The sequence below is a fragment of the Balaenoptera physalus genome (genome assembly GCF_965194825.1).
Source record: "Balaenoptera physalus genome assembly, contig: HAP1_SCAFFOLD_2078, whole genome shotgun sequence".
Classification (NCBI taxonomy): domain Eukaryota; kingdom Metazoa; phylum Chordata; class Mammalia; order Artiodactyla; family Balaenopteridae; genus Balaenoptera; species Balaenoptera physalus.
The window spans coordinates 42,444-62,676 of record NW_028124727.1 but is presented as its reverse complement, the minus strand read 5'-3'; the positions used below and the strand labels follow the sequence as shown (position 1 = coordinate 62,676).

At 39.1% G+C, this 20,233-nt stretch overlaps 1 long non-coding RNA gene across 11 annotated transcripts in view; it reads left to right on the top strand.

Moving 5' to 3' along the window:
* LOC309654127 overlaps positions 1-20,233 on the top strand; it is a 37,937-nt gene that overhangs the window by 16,553 nt on the left and 1,151 nt on the right. For 4 of the 11 annotated variants that reach the window (XR_014259914.1, XR_014259915.1, XR_014259919.1 and 1 more), the window contains 4 exons: positions 11,453-11,603; positions 14,690-16,263; positions 16,907-17,114; positions 19,853-20,199. This is a non-coding gene — a long non-coding RNA (uncharacterized lncRNA). Of the gene's footprint in view, positions 1-561; positions 916-8,571; positions 8,655-11,452; positions 11,604-14,689; positions 16,264-16,906; positions 17,115-19,852; positions 20,200-20,233 lie in introns of those variants that run through there. The other 7 variants (XR_014259922.1, XR_014259916.1, XR_014259923.1 and 4 more) reach the window with 7 other exon arrangements.

Below are 20,233 nucleotides of genomic sequence, written 5' to 3'. Positions count from 1 at the left end.
ATGATGTACAGTTGATTTACAATGTTGTGTTAGTTCCTGGTGTGTAACAAAGTGATTCAGTTACATATATATATATATATATATATATATATATATATATATATATATATATATATATATATATATTCTTTTTCATAGTCTTTTCCATTATAGGTGATTACAAGATATAGTTCCCTGTGCTATACAATAAATCCTTGTTGTTTATCTATTTTATATATAGTAGTTTGTATCTGCTAATCCCAAACTCCTGCTTTATCCCTCTTCCACCCCCTTTCCCCTTTGGTAACCATATGTTTGTTTTCTATGTCAGTGAGTCCATTTCTGTTTTGAAAATAAGTTCATTTGTATCATATTTTAGATTCCACATATAAGTGATATATGATATTTGTATTTCTCTGTTGGGCTTACTTCACTTAGTATGATCATTTCTAGGTCCATCCATGTTGCTATAAATGGCATTATTTCATTCTTTTTAATGGCTGAGTAATATTCCATTGTGTATCTGTGTGTGTGTATGTATGTGTGTGTGTGTATGTGTGTGTGTATATATGTGTATATATATATATATATATATATATATACCACATCTTCTTTATCCATTCATCCATCAGTGGACACTTCCGTTTCCTCCGTTTCTTGGCTGTTGTAAATAGTGCTGCTATGATCACTGGGGTGAGTGTATCTTTCCACATTAGTGTTTTCATCTTTTCTGGATATATACCTAGTAGTGGGATTGCTGGATCATATGGTAACTCTATTTTTAGTTTTTTAAGGAACCTCCATACTGTTCTCCATAGTGGCTGCACCAATTTACTTTCCCACCAACAGTGTAGGAAGATTCCCTTTTCTCCACACCCTCTCCAGCATTTGTTATTTGTAGACTTTTAAGATGATGGCCATTCTGACTGGTGTGAGGTAAGATCTCGTAATTTTGATTTGCATTTCTCTAATAATTAGTGATGTTGAACGTCTTTTCATGTGCTGTTGGCCGTCTATATGTCTACTTTGGAGAAATGTCTGTTTAGGTCTTCTGTCCATTTTTTGATTGCGTTGTTTGTTTTTCTGTTGAGTTGTATGATCTGCTTGTATAGTTTGGAAATTAATCCCTTGTCAGTTGCATCATTTGCATATATTTTCTGCCAGTGTGTAGGTTGACTTTTCATTTTGTTTATGGTTTCCTTTGCTGTGCAAAGCTTATAAGTTTGATTAGGTCCCATTTGTTTAATTTTGCTTTTATTTCTGTTGCCTTGGGAGACTGACCAAGAAAACATTGCTATGATTTATGTCAGAGAATGTTTTGCCTATGTTCTCTTCTAGGAGTTTTATAGTGCCCTGTCTTATATTTAAGTCTTTAAGTCATTTTGAGTTTATTTTTGTTATGGTGTGAGGATGTGTTCTAACTTCGTTGATTTACATGCGGCTGTCCAGCTTTCCCAGCACCACTTACTGAAGAGACTCTTTTCTCCACTGTATATTCTTGCCTTCTTTATCGAAGATTAATTGACCATAGGTGTGTGGGTTTATTTCTGGGCTCTCTATTCTGCTCCATTGATCCATATGTCTGTTTTTGTGCCAGTAACATGGTGTTTTGATTACTGGAGCTTTGTAGTATTGTCTGAAGTCTGGGAGGGTTATGCCTCCTACTTCATTCTTTTTCCTCAGGATTGCTTTGGCAATTCTGGGTCTTTTATGGTTCCATATAAATTTTAGGATTATTTGTTCCAGTTCTGTGAAAAATGTCATGGGTAATTTGATAGGGATTGCATTAAATCTGTAGATTGCTTTGGGTAGTATGGTCATTTTAACTATTTTAATTCTTCCAGTCCAAGAGCATGGGATATCTTTCCATTTCTTTAAATCATCTTCAGTTTCCTTTATTAATGTTTTATAGTTCTCAGCATATAAGTTTTCACCTCCTCAGTCAGGCTTATTCATAAGTATTTTATTTTTTTGGATACGATTTTTAAAGGGATTGTTTTTTTACATTCCCCTTCTTTTAGTTTTTGCTTGTCTGAGAAATTCTTTATCTCTCCTTCTATTCTAAATGATAATCTTGCTGGGCAGAGTATCCTAGGTTGCAGGTTTTTCCCTTTCAGGACTTTGAATATATCTTGCCACTTCTCTCTTGCAATGGTTCTGTAGAGAAATCAGCTTATAGCCTTAAGGGGATTCCCTTGTGACTAACTCTTTGTTTTTCTCTTGCTGCCTTTAGAATCTTCTCTTTACCTTCAACTTTTGCCATTTTAATTATAATATGTCTTGGTGTAGGTTTGTTTGGATTCATCTTGTTTTGGACCCTCTGTGCTTCCTGTACCTGGATATCTGTTTCCTTCTTTAGGTTTGGGAAGTTTTCAGCCATAATTTTTGCAAATACATTTTTGATCCCCTTTTCTCTTTCTTCTCCTTCTGGGATCACTATTATGCATAGATTGGCTTGCTTTATATTGTCCCATAGGTCTCACAATGCTTTCATTTTTTTTTTTTCATTTGTCTTTCTGTCAGCTGTTCTCATTGGGTGATTTCCATTATTTTATCTTCCAGATCACTTATTCATTGTTCTATATTATCTAGTTTGCTATTTATTGCCTTTAGCTTGGCTTTTGTCTCAGCAGATGAATTTTCTAATTTTTCTTGACTCCTCTTTATAGTTTCTAGCTCCTTGTTACCGTGATCTGCATTTCTATCTATAGACTTTCTTAATTCCTTCAGTATTTTTATTACCTCCATTTTGAACTTGTGATCCAGTAGGCTGGAGAGGTCTGTTTCACTGTTTGTTCTTTCTGGGGATTTCTCTTGTTCTTTTAATTGAGACTGGTTCCTCTGCTTCTTCATTTTTCTTATATTTCTCTGACTCTGAATTTACCTACTGTGTTCTTGAGGGTGTGGGAGCATCCCTGTGTAACCTGCATGAGTCTTATATTTTTGGTGTGAAGACTGTTTTTAGTATGGATGCCTTCCACATCTTTCCTCAGTGTGTGCTGAGTGTTGTCTCCTTCATAGGGGGCTTGATTGGTGTTGTGGTGACGACAGCCTGCACTGGATGTTGAGTGGGGCCTCCTCTTTGCTCTGTGGTTGTCACAGCAGGGGCAGGGTGTGCTCCTTATTTGTTGAAGTATTAGCTCTCAGATCTGTTTCTGAGCTGCAGTTTGAGGTCGGTGGTACTGGAGTACTTCCACTGCAAGAGGAGCCACTGAGTATTCCTTCATAAGAGCTTTCCACCTGGAAGTGTGCTCTCTAGGGTTGCCTATCACCCATGCATGCTCACAAAGTATACTGCCCTTGGTCCCACCTCAGCTGTGGGAATTCTGGCAACCAACCTGGATGTCCCTTAGGCTCCGTGCTCACAAAGCCACCAGCACAAATATGTTGGTCAGGCACTGCAACCCACCATAGTTCTACCCCTTGGTGCTACGGAATCAGCCCATACCCCAGCTGCACCTCTGCATGCTTAGACTTGCAAAGCCTGCAGCTGCTAACACTAGACCCACCCTAGCCATGGGAGCACCAGTAATCCACTTGGATGTCCAATAGGTGCTAAGTTTACAAAGGCCCTGGCGGTGTAAATCACCAATGTCATACAGCTGTCGGGATATGGCTCTGCAGATTTTAGCCCTGCTTCAAAGTCACATGGACCCAGGGATCAGCTCAGACTTCAGCCCCACCTCTGCGTGTTGGCAACCCACTGGCACTTGCATGCTCCCAGAGCTTGTATAGGCAGAGCCATGCCTGCTGTAGGCACACACAGAATGAGGCTGCTCTGTCAGGGCCCTACCCCTCACTTCCTGCACATGTTAACAATGGGGCTGCTATGGCAGACCTGGGCTCTGTCCTGAGCACACCCCCAGTTGCGACCTGGACCACACTCCAGCTCCTTCGAGCCATCTCCCTGCAGCCAACCCCAGTCCTCTCCCCAGGTCTGTCCACTGAAGCCTGAGTTTCAGCACCAAGATCCTGCACACACCAGCAGATGCACATCTCGGGCTGGGGAGAGCAGTGAGGTGTCCAGGACCGTCTGTCCTGGTCTGTCTCTGTTCTGCCTGCCATAAGCCAGTTGCTGCACTCTCCTGTGAGCCTCTGAAGCTCCCTATATGTCCCAAATGATCTCCCAACTGGTGAAGGGAGTTCCCAGGGTGAGGGAAGCCTTCTTTCACAGCTCCCTCCCAGGGGCACAGGTACCATCCTAATTCCTTTTTTTTTTTTTCTTTCACCCTATCTGGTTAAATAGTTATTTTTCTTGTAGTTTTAGTTGTATGAGATCTTCTGCCAGCATTCAGTAGGTACTCTGTGGGAATTGTTCCACATGTAGATGTATTTTTGATGTGTCTGTGGGAGGAGGTGTGCCCTACATCCTTCTATTACACCATCTTGATCTCTCAACCTTGAAACTTTTTAAAGGAATAAAATTATCTCAGTTAACGCACTAGACTCTTTTTCTTATTCTGCTTTCCAATAAGGGGGAAAAGCTCTTGCCGATGTAAATATTTTCTAATTAAAAAATAGTTTAATCTTTCTCTGATTGTGTGAGAGGAATATATTTTATTGCCAAAGAATAAAATTTGAAAACAGGAGTTTAATACTTATTAGTATATAAAACAGTTCTATGCTTCCATTATTTTTTTCCCTGGCTATCATTTTCAAGCAGAGTTTGTTTTATTGAGAGGAGAGTAGGTTCCACACAATGAGAAAAGTACAGTGTTATAGTAAGGCATACCTCTTCTCCTGCAGGGAACAGATGCCACACATTCTGCATCGTCCAGTTTTATAAGCAAGCCTTTTACCAGAGAACCACTAAAATTTTTCTTTCATATAATATTTGCCAACAATTATGTTGTAAATGAGTTCCTTCCTTCATAATGAGCTACTCAGAGCATAGATGCTGGAATTTTTTTTTCTTTTTTTTTTTTTGTATTTCTGTTGTTCTTTTTCCACAATTTTTAAATTGAAGTATAGTTGATTTATAATATTGTATTAGTTTCAGGTGTACAGCAAAGTGATTTGATTATACATATGTATATATATATCTATATCCTTTTTTAAAATTCTCTTCCATTATAGGTTATTACAAGATATTGTATATAGTTCCCTGTCCTGTATATAGTAAATCCTTGTTGTTTACCCATTTTATATGTGGTAGTGTGCATCTGTAAATGCCGTACTCCCAATTTATCCCTCTCCCCTTCCCCTTTGGTAACCATAGGTTTGTTTTCTATGTCAGTGAGTCCATTTCTGTTTTGTAAATAAGTTTGTTTGCACTGTTTTTTAGATTCCACATATAAGTGACATCATATGATATTTGTCTTTCTCTGTCTGACTTGTTTCACTTAGTATGATAATCTCTAGGTCCATCCATGTTGCTACGAATGGCATTATTTTATTCTTTTTTATGGCTGACTAATATTTCATCAGAGAAGGATCACTGTGTTGAAAACAGTCATTTACACTATCAAGAAAGTGAAAAGACAACCCACAGTGTGAGCAAAATATTTCTAAATGATATATTTGATAAAGGATTTGCATCCAGAATATATAAAAAACTCTTTCACCTTAACAATAAAAAGAAAAACCACCCAAATTTTTAAAAATGTGCAAAAGATTTGAATGGCCATTTCTCCAAAGAAGATGACAGGTGTCCAATAAGTACATGAAAAGATGCTCAACATCATTAGTCATTACAGAAATGCAAGTCAACCACAATGAGATACAATTTCACACCCACTAGGATGACTAATATTAAAAAAACAGACAATAACAGTTGTTGATAAGGATGTGGAAAATTTGGAATACTCATACATTGCTGGTGGCAACTGCTTTGGAAAAGTGTTTGACAGATCCTCAAAATATTAAAATGATCATATAACCCAGCAGTTCCATTCCTAGGTATACACACAAGAGAACTGAAAACATATATCCACACAAAAAAACTTGTACATAGATGTTCACAGCAGCATAGCCCAAAAGGAGAAGCAATTTAAATGTTCATTAACTGATGAATAGAATGTGGTATATTCATACAATGGATTATTGTTTGTCAATAAACTTAATGAAGTATTGATACATATCACAACATGGATAGTCCTCAAAAACAGTATGCTATGTGAAAGAAGTAAGTTACAAATGGCCACATATTGTATGATTCCATTTATGTGAAAAGTCCAGAATAGGCAAATCTATAGAAACAGGAAGTAGATTCCTGGTTCCAGAGGCTGAGGAGAGGGGTTTCTGTGGGTTTTTTTTTTTTTTTTTTGGCAGTAATAAAAATATTCTGAAGTTACATAGTGGTGATAATTCCGCAACTTTGTGACTATACTAAAATCTAGTGAATTATAGCATTAAATTTACCTTTTTAAATAATAACTCAACAAAGCTATAATTAAAAATATTATAAAGTCCTTAAAATATTTAAAACGGAAAATTTTTTATAAATATAATTTTTATTGATAGTATTGTCATTGGTAATAGAAGCCCAGAAGAAAATATGTAGGAAAACTGGTTAAGGCCATCCTCTGACCTATTCGCCTCATGGCAAGTTCAGCACCAAGGACAGCTCCCCTGCCTGCCATCTTTTCAAAACTAGCTTACAAAAGGCTACCAAAGTCCTGCAAAACTTTTCTAAAAGTGACATTTCTATTATGCTTTTCTTCTTTTCAACACTGCTGTATATTATGGCAGCTATGCTTGCCTTCATTTGTACATTTCATAAGCAGTTGACCAGAAGACAAAGGATCTGCTACAACATTAATCCACTTAGCAAAATATATCATTATGTGCCAGGCACTCACTCAGCATGAGATCTTAGACAAGTGACTTGCCTCTACTAGCTTCATTTTCTTATCTAAACCTTGTGAATAATTATACATGAATGATAAACTAAGACAATATTTGTGAAATAAGTCATATGACTTGTATTCATGAAAGGTATTTTTATTACTGAATTGTTGAGCAAATCATCCCATTGCATTATTAAGCAATTTACTTTATTCTGGGTGCACGTAATATCCTGTGACACTAGAAGCCCAGACTAATGTCTGGGTCATACTCAGGCTTAAGATTAATTCTGTTAAGAGCCTTCATGGTAAGAATCATCTTCTTAAGCATGCTTCACATGGGCGCAAATTTCTAAGACATAACCCTGGCCCTGGCCTCAAAATGGGCCCATTTTCTAAAGATGAGGAAAGGATTAAAAGCTAAGTATCCAATCCTTCACCTTTCTAAATTTAGTCCAAAGATTAACTTCAGCACATAATTGCAGCTACATGTCCCCTACACATATTTGCATGTGATCAGTCCTGTCATAACAGACTTTATCTGTATGGTAGATGTTAATTCTAACCTCATACAACACTGTTATAAAAGAATTGTGTAAAAAATAGCACTTCAAAATATGAAATTATATGGAAAGGTCCCACAAATGTTTGAACAGAAAAATTGTGTCAAATCATGTGACGTCATGTTTTCATCTGTATGAGTGCGGGTGGGAGAGGGAAAAGATGACCTACAAAGACCTAACTAAAAATGTATGGTTCAGTCTCACTGGCTTTCATTATTCTCATTCTTACTCAGATGGTTCAACTTTAGCTGCCATTTACCAATCTTATTTGTATTTAAAAATCAACATAACTAGAACAGGATGCTTAACTCTGCCAAATTCCATGAAGCCAGATGCTGCTTCCTTAAGAAGAAAAAGAAGTTCATAAAAATTATTGATCTTTAAAGGGAACAGAGTGGAAGGCAGTCATTTGATCTCTCAACGTCCATTATTTCCTTTGCTCTGGCTTAAGTAAAAATGTTGTGTAAGAGGTCAGAGTACATTTCCGTAGGAGCCCTGGAGTTTCTTAACACAAACGTCGTAAATAGTACTTCTCTTTCTGAGGAAAAGTGCATCGCTCTGAGCAGGCACACACAGGAGCCCCTATCATTCTGAGAAGCTGGGGATGGATCTTGAGTCCAAATGTTTTCAAAAGCAAACATTTCCGATTTCCATTTCATTTATTCTTTATTTAACCCTTACTTTCTCCTTCAGTGATTATTTATTGCTTTCTTCAACTATAAGCCCATCTGCAAGATGGCTATTCTTTTGTGGTGCACAGAATTTCAACAGTTTGCTTTGTTTCCTTAATGATTTTCCTGACTCGCCCACCTGCCTATACTCTTCTTCAAGGTTTAATTTAAACGTGCCATATCATTTCATATCACCCAGCAACATTTATTATATTTAGAATATCTTTTCCCCAAATGTATTAATGTGGTTTCTTTCCGGTCAGTTTTAGAGCCCCATCAGAAAAAAAACCCAACCCATAATAATTAATACATACTTATGGGAGCACTTGAGATGGGAGACTGAAACTGAAATTTATATTGAAAAAATTCATATAATATTTATAAATAAGCCACCAACACAAACCACTATATCAAATTCCTTCAGGCTAAAGGCAAGCCTTATCATGTCTATTATATTGGGCTTTGGATCATAAATTCAATTCCCACAGATTCATAGCACAAAAGCATTTGCCAACCTTGCCCTCCTCAGTTTGGACCCCAGACTCAGGAATGCAGTGGGATCTTGTGTTGCAGGTAGACTCCACATTCTTGGTATGACGCTCAACCCTGTGAAAATTTCCCCATGATTCCTCTTCCTTTTTCCAGTACCAAGAAAGGTATGTTTTGGTCACCCAGTGTCCATGAGCCCTTCCTTAGAACACCCTGAATTCTTTTGGGGAAACAGCCTTCCCTCTCTATGTGCATGTGATTTTGGTAGAACTGTGATTACAGGAAGCAGCCCTCCTGCTACCAAGATCCTAAAGGGTCCTGAGCACCTCCTAGTAGGTCCTAGTGTATCTAGAGAGTGAGCACATGATGAGTCCAGTGCTTTTTTCTGGGACTTTGACACTTGCGCCACTGATGTAAGTTTGAAGTAAGACTGGAATTCACTAGTTCCAGTGGAAGCAACCCAACCAGACTGCGGCTGCTATGTACCGTCCCTGGAATTCTGCTTCCTCCTTCTGGAGCTGCCTCAATTCCAAGACTAATTTTCTGGTCTTCCCAATGATTTTCTTTAAGTCAGCCAAAGCCAGTTCCTGCTTCCTGCAACCAAAGAACTCTGACCGACTCTCGCTTCAGGTGGAGTTTCTTGCCATGTTTAATGACTACCTACAACAACAGCCAGTGCCCTGTGCTAATACCAGATAAGATGCTAAAGCATTTACAGGGCTGGAACTATCTTGGGAGAATTATTGCACAAAAGGTCTTCACTCACTTTCCTTCCACGAAACTAGAGAGTCAAAGAACCACTCACTATAAAAGGAATTTGGGTCATGATTTTCTGTATCTTCAAACTTCATACATTTATTTTTAAATTTTAATATTTTGTTATAAAAGCTATACGGAAGGTCGAGAATCTAAGAATGAAATTAACCACAATCACATCCTAGGTCAATTCAGTGTTTTCACTTGTTCGTGTCATCTTCTAGTCCTGGTCTATGTTCAGAACACATTTTTATTATCAACAACACTGTCATAGATTCTATTTAACACTTCTTGTTATTTTATCATGCATATGTTTCCATTTTGTCAGTCTCCTTCTGTTTTTCCCTCACCTCTCCCTCCTACTACTCATAGATAAACAAATGCTAACAGCAACTCTGTATGTTGTTTTTCCACTTCACAGGGCATCAGGAATTCCCTCCAGTCAGCTGGATCTAATTCATTCTTTTTATTTCGAGTGTTTGTAACCATTTACATGTAATGGTTGTGATTAAATCTACCATCTGGATGTTTGTTCCCTATTTATCCCATCTGTTCTCTGTTTATTTTTTACCTTTATTTCCTGCTATTGGTTTCTTAGCTATACCTCTACCTTTTAGATTTTAGTGGTTGTGCTAATGTTTATAATACATATCCTCAACTTACCAAGTCTACTTTAAATAATAATATTTGACTATTGTATAATAACCTTATAACAATATACTTCCATTTTCCCCTTCCATCCTTTGTGCTATTGTTGTCATACATTTTATTTCTGCATAAGTTATGAACCCAACATGTTTGTTATTTTTGCTTTGTATAGTTAATTAGTCATAGAAGAAATTTAAAAATGAAAAAATACTTTCATATTTACCCACATATTTACCATTTCTTGTACTCCTCATTCCTTTGTTAGATCCAAGTTTCCATCTGGTTTTATTTTTCTTCTATCTAAAGAACTTCCTCTAACAATACTTATAGTGATTTTAACTGGCAAAGCCCCTCAGCTTTTGTTTGTCTTAATAAGTGTTTATTTCACCTTAAGGTAAAAATTTTAAAGAAGATTTTTGCTGGATATAGAATTCTATGTTGACAGTATTTTTTTTTTCATTCTACAATTTAAAGATGTCCATTGTCGTCTGACTTGCATCATTTCTGAAATCTGCCCTCATTCTTATCCTTATTCCTCTGTTCACCATGTGCCTTTTTCCTCTGGCTGATTTTAAGATTTTCTCTTTATCACTGTCTTTCAGAAATTTGATTTTGATGTGCTTTGATGTTATTGTGTGTGTGTGTGTGTGTATTTGTGCTACTTCAGGTTCCTTAAGGTTCTTAGATCTGTGGGTTCATAGTTTTTATTAAATTTGGAAGTTTTCCAGCCATTATTTCTTCAAATATCTTTCTGTCTCCCTCTCCTCTCCTCCTGCCAACACACACTTTTCTGGGACTCCAGTCAAACATATAATGAACCACTCTATATTATCCCCAGGTCATTGAGGCCTGATTTAGTTAGTTAGTTAGTTAATGTTTCAGATTGAATAGTTTGTACTGCTACATCTTCAGGTTCACTGGTCTTTTTCCATGTCTAAGCTGCAGTTAGTCCCACCAAGTGTATTTTTTCACTTCAGATATCTTAATTTTCATCTCTAGAAGTTCCAATTGGTTCTTTATGTCTTCACTATCTCTCCTGATTATATTCATATTATTTAAAGATCCTTAAACATGTTGAGCATGTTTGTAATAGCTATTTCATTGTCTTTGAATACTAATTCCACCATCTCTGTCATTGGTGGGTCTTTTTCTATTGACTCTTTTTCTCCTCCTGGTTATGGGTCATATTTCCTGATTCTTGGCATGTCTAGTTATTTTTTTTGGATCCTGAACATGGAGTTGTTAGGTCATTGAGTATCTGAACTTAGCTATCCTCCTTTAAAGAATGTTGGTTTTGTTCTGGAAGGTAGTTAAAGTCCTGGAAGATCAGATTGGTTTGATCCTTTCATGGCTTCTTTTGAAGTGTTTAAGGGTATATCTGGAGTAGTCTCTATTCTGAGCTAGTTTAGCTCTACTACTAAGGTGTGACCCTCTGGGTCTCTTGAACAGTCACTTTGGATGCTGGTCTCTTGAAGGCATAGTGTGAAAGATCCATGGCTTGACCTTGACCTGAAAGATCCTTGGCAAGAGATTCATAAAATCCTCTCTCCACATGGTACAGCTTGAGACCAAAGAGTTGCTGTGAGGGAACATGGAATTGAGGTTGCCTACAGTTGCATAGAGGGACCAAACGTATGGGTGGATGCTGAGAAACAGTTAGAATGCTCCTGTAAAGAAAAGTGGCTGGCGGATAGTGGATCATTAACTACCAGGTCAGTAATTCAGTGTGATACTTGATTCTCTCTGTATACAAGGACTTGGCAGCTTTTTGGCCTGCTACATAGATAATGCTAAACTTCCTGGTCCCTGTTAGGATTAAATGGCACTGAAGATTGCATTAATCTACGAGGTCCTAATGTATCTCCTTAGGACCATCAGCCTACAAATAGGAACTTTGAGGCATTGCTACAATTTTGAAGCAGTTGTCCTTTACCACATGTCTTTGCTTAATTCCTAATTGGTTTTATGTTGAGAGATTTCTTCATATTTGAAGAAGCATATCTTGTTTCACTCATTTGAAAATGCCTTTGGTTACTATTTTTCATCACTGTCCTTTGTTCAACACAATAACTGACTTAGAAAATCTCATTATCTGGGGATGGTTTAAGAGTAAAGTAAGGGAGATGGCTTGGAACCATTTGAAATCATTTCACCATATCTATTTACTTCTTTTTCCCTGAGCTGGGGTAAGTATAGGTTTAGCACCAACAATATCTATTTATAAGGTGTTTGCTTCTTCCCACATGGATATTCAACTTGGTGTCTGAGGTTAGTAAAATGAAGCTTTAAGTCTGACTGCTTTTGTTATTGTGATTTTTACAGCATTGTTCAACACATGTACTCATTCCATTAGGTCTTGCCGACCATTAGCTTGTGGGAAATAGTTCCTCTTCTCTGTATGTTTAAGCCTAAACTTACATTGGCTTAGTTTAGTTGCATTGTTAACCTTTGAAATGTAGGTAATTTTAATGTCCCCAACACAGGCTGACCCAGAAATAGATTTAGTGAATATTCATATACAACACCAAACTATCTTTTCTGATATCCACCATGAGGCTCTCCAAAGATTTCCCGTTGTTTTTATTTACTTAGTGTCTAGAAAGCCACAAATGTAACCTGACGGCTGAGAACAACCAGCAGGTTTACCCTTCTAAGGGCCTGGGTTCTCTGCTCTGTTCCCTGGCTCCAGGCTGTATCTCAACAAATATAATATCCTGTAGAAGGAATAAGAGGCATAGGGAAAATGATACCTCATTACAGTGAACATTAAACTAACCTGTGATAGAGCTGTTGGGAATACTGTGCATAAGGTTCCAGACAACCTTGGTGCTTAGGCTTAAGAGTGCAGGAGCCAATCTCCACTGTCGGTAAGAATTTACTACCCAGGGCACAAAGAGAACAACAAATTAAGGAAGTCGTCATGGAACTTGGAGGAAGCAGACAACGCCAAATTTACCCTTTGCAACATGAAGTTCAAGTACTGGAGCCAGAGCACTTTACAGAGCTAGCCAACCACAGGCCAAAAATGGGGCTGAAAACACACGTAGTTGAGGTTTAGAGGACAGAACTGTAAATCCCCTTTCCATCAAAAAGCTGCAGGAAAGCTCGCAGGACTTCGGTCTGCATTTTAGAAACAGCACATGTGTGTCTTCTAGGCTATTTAAGCAGATCAACAGCAACAAACCTGCACACGAAGGGAATTACTCCGGACACCTGTAACTCTTTTTTCTTCCTATCTTCCCTCCGACCACTAAGAAAACTGCCTCATGAGGGCAACCTTGTGTGACTCTTACCCTAAAGCTCTGATGTCACCTGCATTTGTCTTTGTTCTTCTCTGATGAATTCTAACATTTTCTATTGGTGAGGATGCTAATTGGATGATTACCAACCTTAATTACGAGGTGCTCTGAACTACGCTGATTCTTCTTCCTTCGCTGAAGGTCACTCATGTGTGCACCTGAGCTGTGAAAACTCCACATGTATTTGATATGGTTTGAGGCACGCCCTGAACACACCTGCTTCCCAGAAACTTTGAATCTGTGCTGCAGGCACCCGGGCCCCATGCCCTGGCCACAGATGATTGGATAGAGTTGTGCACGTGGTTCAAGGACCGTAGGTCGGCTGAGCCAATCAGATTCTACTTCTCAGGATTTCGGACTGGTGAACTAAGATGCAGCTTCCTTCAGTGGCAGGAGCACCCTTGTGTGCCCAGAGGATGAAGAGTGGGAGATGGAGGTGGAGAGAGACAAAGAGAGGAAGGGAAAGAAAGGGAGATCATGTACAGAGTGAGGCGGGGAAATCTTGAGCGATGAGACCATCTCTCTGTGGATCATGAGAGATGCTGCTGGCAGCTTTACTTCTTGGCTCTCTAGGTCCCAGGTGCCTTCCAGGAGGACTGGCTGTACTTCCTGCCCTGTCGGTCTGTGGGATGCTCCTTATGGAACTGACTTAAGTGGTTTTCTATCCTCACAAACTAACTGCTTGAACAGAACCCAAAATATGTTAGAAACATACTTCTTGCGTTTCTGGCAAGACTGGCTTTTAGGCTCAGGCAATATTTCATATTAATCATAAAACAGTAACTTGGGCTCATAAACATTTGTCATTCACACTAAAATCCCACACAGAATTGGAATTCATGGAATTGCTCAAAACTCTTCCTTATTACAGACGTTGAGCCCGTGCCCCCTCTTCAGGCCACCATCGACGCGGCCTGTGAGGGTCAAACAAACACAGTGTGCCTTTCAGATGCGTGAAGACCCTCAGGAACCAAGGCGTGATGGATGCGTCTGGTGGAGAAGAGACCATTACAAGCCACCTGTTGTTTAAGAACTCTCTCCTGTCCCATTTGCCACCAAAGTTATTTCCTCTGTGTTGGTGATAAGCTTCCAGGCCTTCATTTTTCCTGACGTCAGTTGCGCACGCCAAGGGGTGTGTCCTTCTGCTTCTGACTTTGAGGTGGTCTCAGGCTGCTATGCCCTTGCTTCCCTGTTTGCCACACCAGCCCCACCCTACACCCTACCTGCGACCTGCCAGGAGGCTCTGCAGAGTCCAGGCCGGGGTCAGGCCTCTTCCACCAGCAGTGCAACATGGCACGTGTGTTCCCCAGACATATTAAGGTTCTGTTCATTCTTAGGAGTCCGTGACCCCAATAAGTAATGTTTTTTCATGAGCTATATTTGTTTAAGAAGCTGTTTCTCGGTGAACTCAATGTCCTTGGTTAATTTTAACCTCACTAGAGATAAAATGTTAACAATACTCGGTTTGACCTCTTATGTCTATTGTGGCCATTCCATAGGTCTCTCTGACTGGATGAATATGTCGGGGTATCATTAACTTCAGGAAGCTTCTCTCCCCAGGACTACATCTAAAAACTTGGTCTCTTCAAGTCCTGGATCAATAAAAAAGAAGGAAGAAAATCATCACACTATGAGATTCTTTGCTTCTTCAAGAAGGTTAACAGCTGAGCATGGCTTTCACTATCAACCTGTGATTCGGAATTCATTTGATATTAGTATGAGCACTGTTCTAGTCACAACAATGTAAGACCCACACTCCTTCCCACAGGAGCTTGAAATCCAGTAAAGAAATAGATGTGATGAAGATTTTTGTTAAGCATAACGAACTGAAATCAAAAGGAGGTTCTTGCTGATTTCCGCTAAGAGAATGTAGAAACCTATGGAAGGCGTCTCAAAAAAGCAGCAAATGTAACTGGGACTATCTGATGGCTGATCCAAGGACCTCTGCCAAGCAGAGGGTACGACTCAGAGGAGAGATCCCAGCCCCCATTCACCTCCTCAGTCAGGTGCCCTGAGCAAGGCGCGTACTGGACAATTCTACACAAAAGTTGGACCAATAGCAAAACAACAAAACAAAAGCACTGCCCTCCCATTCTGGGCAAAATCCCAAACTCCCAGATAACAACAGAAGCTATTGATCCTTGCCTGAAACTCATGTTTCACTGCTACTAAAGGGTGCTCTACAGACCAGTGCCACATAGCAAACTCTTTCTGCCCATCTGCAAGAATGTGTACAGAAACTGAGAGCAAGTGTTTAGAAACTTTTACAGCAATTTGATCTCAGTGTAACATTTTAATTTAATTTTACAAAAGTGCCAGTCTGCAAAGAATTGGAAATTTTAAGAACGGGTCCATCACCACAGATTCACCACGGATAGTTTTATAAGCACTGTTCTGTCACAGTTTTCAAAGGGAAAAAGCCACTCTACTTCCTCCTTTAAAAAGAGAATCCTGTGACATTTCCTTTTCCTGTACAGTATATGGAGTATCTTCCAGTCTGCTAGCACCTTGAAAGACACACAGGAGGGACAGCTGAAATGCAACCAGTAATACAACTGGCCTCACAAGCAGACTGAAGTGTCCACTCTTATTATCTTGTGAAATATAAGCCAAGTGGAAAAATTAATTTCTCATTTACCACTTTCTGACTAATGAATTTAAACATAGATCAAATACACACCAGTGCTGAGTTTTTCTTTTAATCTATTCAGCATGCTTAATTATAGCTAAGGGTAGCTTCTGATAAGAGATATAAACATATATTTATCTTTCCTATTTAGCTATAATGATACGAATATTTTATAATAAACATCATTTTCACCAGGTATCACCTCATCTCTGCTCCTTTTTTATTTAAGGGAGTCATAAATGTGTCTACTTGGAATCACATATGGAAAGTTCCAGAACATTCATGCAGCTTTTCAGGTCTTCGCCCCCACTGTCAGTTTGCACCAGCTGCTTCTCATCACCTAGCCCTGGTGTCCTTCCCATGAAGCTCGGTCCAACAGAGAAGCCAGCACCCAAAGGAAGTCCATGTACACACTGAGCAGTGGACAAAAGCCGAGACTTGAAGGTACGTGAACTAGATCCCAAGTTGTTTCCCAGATTCTGTCTTTGGGGATGACAGTGATAAAAAGACATGGGGCCAGGAAAGTCTCAGGCTTTTGTGTTTGTCCTTATAAAGGTGCTGATGTATGGTAAGGAGCAATGGAGTAAAGTTATACGTTGTCCATGAGGCCTTCTAGCATTACTGATTTGACCTTCACCCCACCTTTTCAAACTCGAGGATGAGTAAAACAGAATAGTAAAATGCTATGCTGATAGTTTTAACTACCATCCTCTATATGGTTCTGTCTAGATGTTCCGTCTGAGGTTTTATAAGTTAGAAATAAGAAAATAGTCTTTGTTTACGAATAGGCTATTTCAATGGAAAAAATATTTCTGTACCTCAGGAATGCTTCTTAGGACACATTCCTTATTTAAGTAAACTACTTGTACAGAAATGGGTTTTACAACCCATCTAGACTAAGTTGAAAATACTTCAAGCGAGCATTTAAAAAAAATTTTAGGAAATTGTCTTGACTAAATTTTCCAAGTGACTAAGTGACACTGGTGGCAGCAAAATGACTTAAATAATCTGAGACCTGATGACGTTGACTATGAGGACCAATGGATCAATTATATTCAGAACTTGGGTTTTTTTGTTTTTAAAACAGAGAGTGGTATTTTCTCCAGAGACACCGGATAGGAATATAACTTGATCGTCCCACATGTGGTCCACTCATCCACGCTGGCTTTGAATCACACTCATCCCACGCTGAGCTCTTGTTTCCTCAAGCGCATTCTATGGTCTTCCAGTGCAGACAGACAGCATGCACTTCTGGTGGTTCTACACAGCCTTCTGGTCCAGGGCTGATTGAATATGTGAGTAGTTGTTCTATCACTTATAAACCATGTTGATATTAAGCATAAATGTAGTCCAGATAAGCTTTCATTTTCTTAGCCTAGAGGAGTATGACAGGATTAAAACCAAAGTGAATTGAGGGACGACTCAACTGTTTTCAGCAAATAATATAGAAGTGATTGTACCATTTGGACCCACTTAATTTTGTGTCTGACTATAAAACAAACACTGTGACAAACAGGATTTGAAGGAAACTGAGTGACTATAGAGAAAAGTATACCTAAGTATAGTCAATACTAAGGTAATGAAACAATATTCAACTTATGACAAGCAACCCAATAGACCATTAAAGTTTTAGATCTATAAAAATATATATATTTAAAATTTACACAGTAACAATTTACATAGTCTTAAGCAGTGTGAAACACATTCTTATACAAAGAATCATGCAGCTTTAGAAACTTGCTATTTAAGAGAACTAATTCTGAATTAGTCATTCCTTTATTCCTATTTGTATAGGTTTTCACATATCAAGTCAGTTATCAGTTAAAAAACATATACCTTCTTTAATGTGGATTCCCAACATTTTCAGAGTACTCATAAATTAGATTTTTTTTTTCCTCCCCAAGGCCTGCCTGGACAGAATTAAAATGGTCTTTCTTAGATCTCACTAAAATATGAGAAAATCATCTGATATATAACAAAAACAAATATTTCCATCCAAAATTCATCTGCAGAAAGTCCCTGGAAAATTAACAGGAATGCCCCTGATCTGAGCTGCTCTTCTCTCCTGGAGACTGGGCTGAACCTATGCTAGCTCTGTCTGGGGCTCTCCCGTACACCAGAGAAGGCCCTGGGGCTTTCCCCTGGCTCCCCCGTGGGTGGAAATGACTTTGGTTCAGGGCTGTGAAGGCCCACATCCAAGAAATTCAAGTCACTAAGGTGGCCCTGAACTAATACAGTTTCTTGGGGACCTTTCAAATGATAGTGTTCCTAGGATGAAACCAGAAGCCATCTGTAGTTATTTCTTTACTTTGGAGACAAAGCAAAACATAATTTGCATGACTCATTTGGTCACCTAAACCTCCCTCACGTTGGACTTTACATTGAGGGTCTTTTAAGGCTGGAGGAAATACTGAGATTAGAAGGGCACGATAGAAAGATAATGTGAAAAGGAAAAGAAATCCAGGTACCAGGCAGGGGAATTAAACTTGCTTATCAAAAAAGTCAGTCTTGAAGATAAAAGTTCTAAGGATGGATGGTGGTAATAGTTGCACAATGTGAATGTACTTAATGCCACTGAACTAAACATTTAAAAATGGTTAAAATGGTAAATTTTATATTATGTATATTTTACCACAATAAAAAAGTCAGTCTTGTACTAATATTCATACAACCCCTCAGTGTGGACACACATGGCCAAAATTTAAGAGAGAAACTTATGCTAACATCAAAAAAGGACAAGGGCATACATTTTCATTTTTGCTAAAATTCCTCTCATCATTTGAACCCTATAAGGTTAGAGAGACATTAAATGTTGGCATCACACAGGAAATTCACTTCCAATTTATTGTTGGCATTTAAAAGTGGTGCTAATTTATATGCAGTTCCTTTTAATTAGTTTGTTACATTCGATTATACAACTGAATTAAAAACATAAAAATACCCAGTACCTCTTCCCTTAAAATCTTCTGTTCTGATGCTTTCCCAAAACACAGCAATTACTGAGACGTCATCTTTATTTTTTACTTTCATTGTATCAAAATGTTCTTCACAATCTGGTCTTGCCCCTCTTTTTAAAGAATTCTTTTCCCACCCTGCCCCATCCCCCCAACACAGTTAAGGATAAACATCATGGGTTGATATGTCACAGAGTTATAGGCTGCCCATCCCTGTGAAAAAGTTCTTCCTTTCAGTCCTGGATTGATGTGGAAATCATTGCACTGGATAAGGAGATGCAAGGCCAGTGGGAACACACACGTGCCAGGTACATACCTGGACAGGCTCAGGTGGAGCCAGGAGTCCAGAGCAGCAATTCTACGTGTGTCAGTCTCAGGAGAACTGCTGCAGGCTGTCATCATATCTGCTTGTGAACACAGAGGGGAGAGTTCATTTTTTCTTGGTCACAGTAACACATCAAGGGGATAACTTGCAACAGTGTCAATTAAATGACTGGGGTGATGCAAAGCCATAGATGCCTCCAAGCAGGAAAGGGCTGTAGAGCTCACGTGAGAACTCCTGCTTCGCGCACCTGTCAAGGTAACGCACAGCCCCTGGAGCTGAGCTCGCTACTCTGCAGCTCTTCACCCGGAGAACAAAACGACAGCAGGCACAGCACTGGCTTATGCAGTACAGCTTATACAGGTGATCGTCCCCATTACAGAAGAATCTGATTGTTATTTTCATACACCACAGCATTTAACATACCTCTTTTTTATTTACAGTAAAATATGGAAATGTGAGAAAACGTTAGCGTCAAACACGTTAAGACGTTCTTAGAAGGGGTGTGTAACCGTGAAGTAGTGGATCATTAGCCAAGATTCTAAAGGTTATTTTGTATTCAACATTTGTTGAAACTCAAAACAGACGAGCAGAGTACCTCCAAAATAAAGATTACCAAAATAAACTGAAAAAGTATTTCCAAAATAAAGATGACCAAAAGCTAGTTAGCCTGAGTATATTAGTTGTCTACTGCTGCTGTGTAACACATTACCAGAAACTTAGCGACTTAAACAGCATATCATCTATTGTCTTACAGGTCTGTAGGCTAGAGGCCTGACACGGGCTCCACTGGGCTCCAATCAAAGTGTTGGCAGGGCCACGTTCCCCTCTGGAGGCTCTAGGGGAGAATCTGTTCCCTCGCCTTTTCCAGCTTCCAGAGGCCACCCACATTCTTTGGCTTGTGGCTCCTTCCTGAAACTGCAGTAACTTCCTTCCTGTATCTGCTGTAAGTAACCAACGCCAGCAGTGTTGCATCTGTCTCTGACTGTCCTTCCAGACCTCACATTTCCCTCTGACTGACACTCTCCCAAGTCCCTCTTCCACTTTAAGGACCCTTGTGATTATGTTGGGCCCACCTGCAGAACCCAGACTACTCGCCCTATTTCAAGGTCAGTGGATTAGTCCCTTAATTCCACCT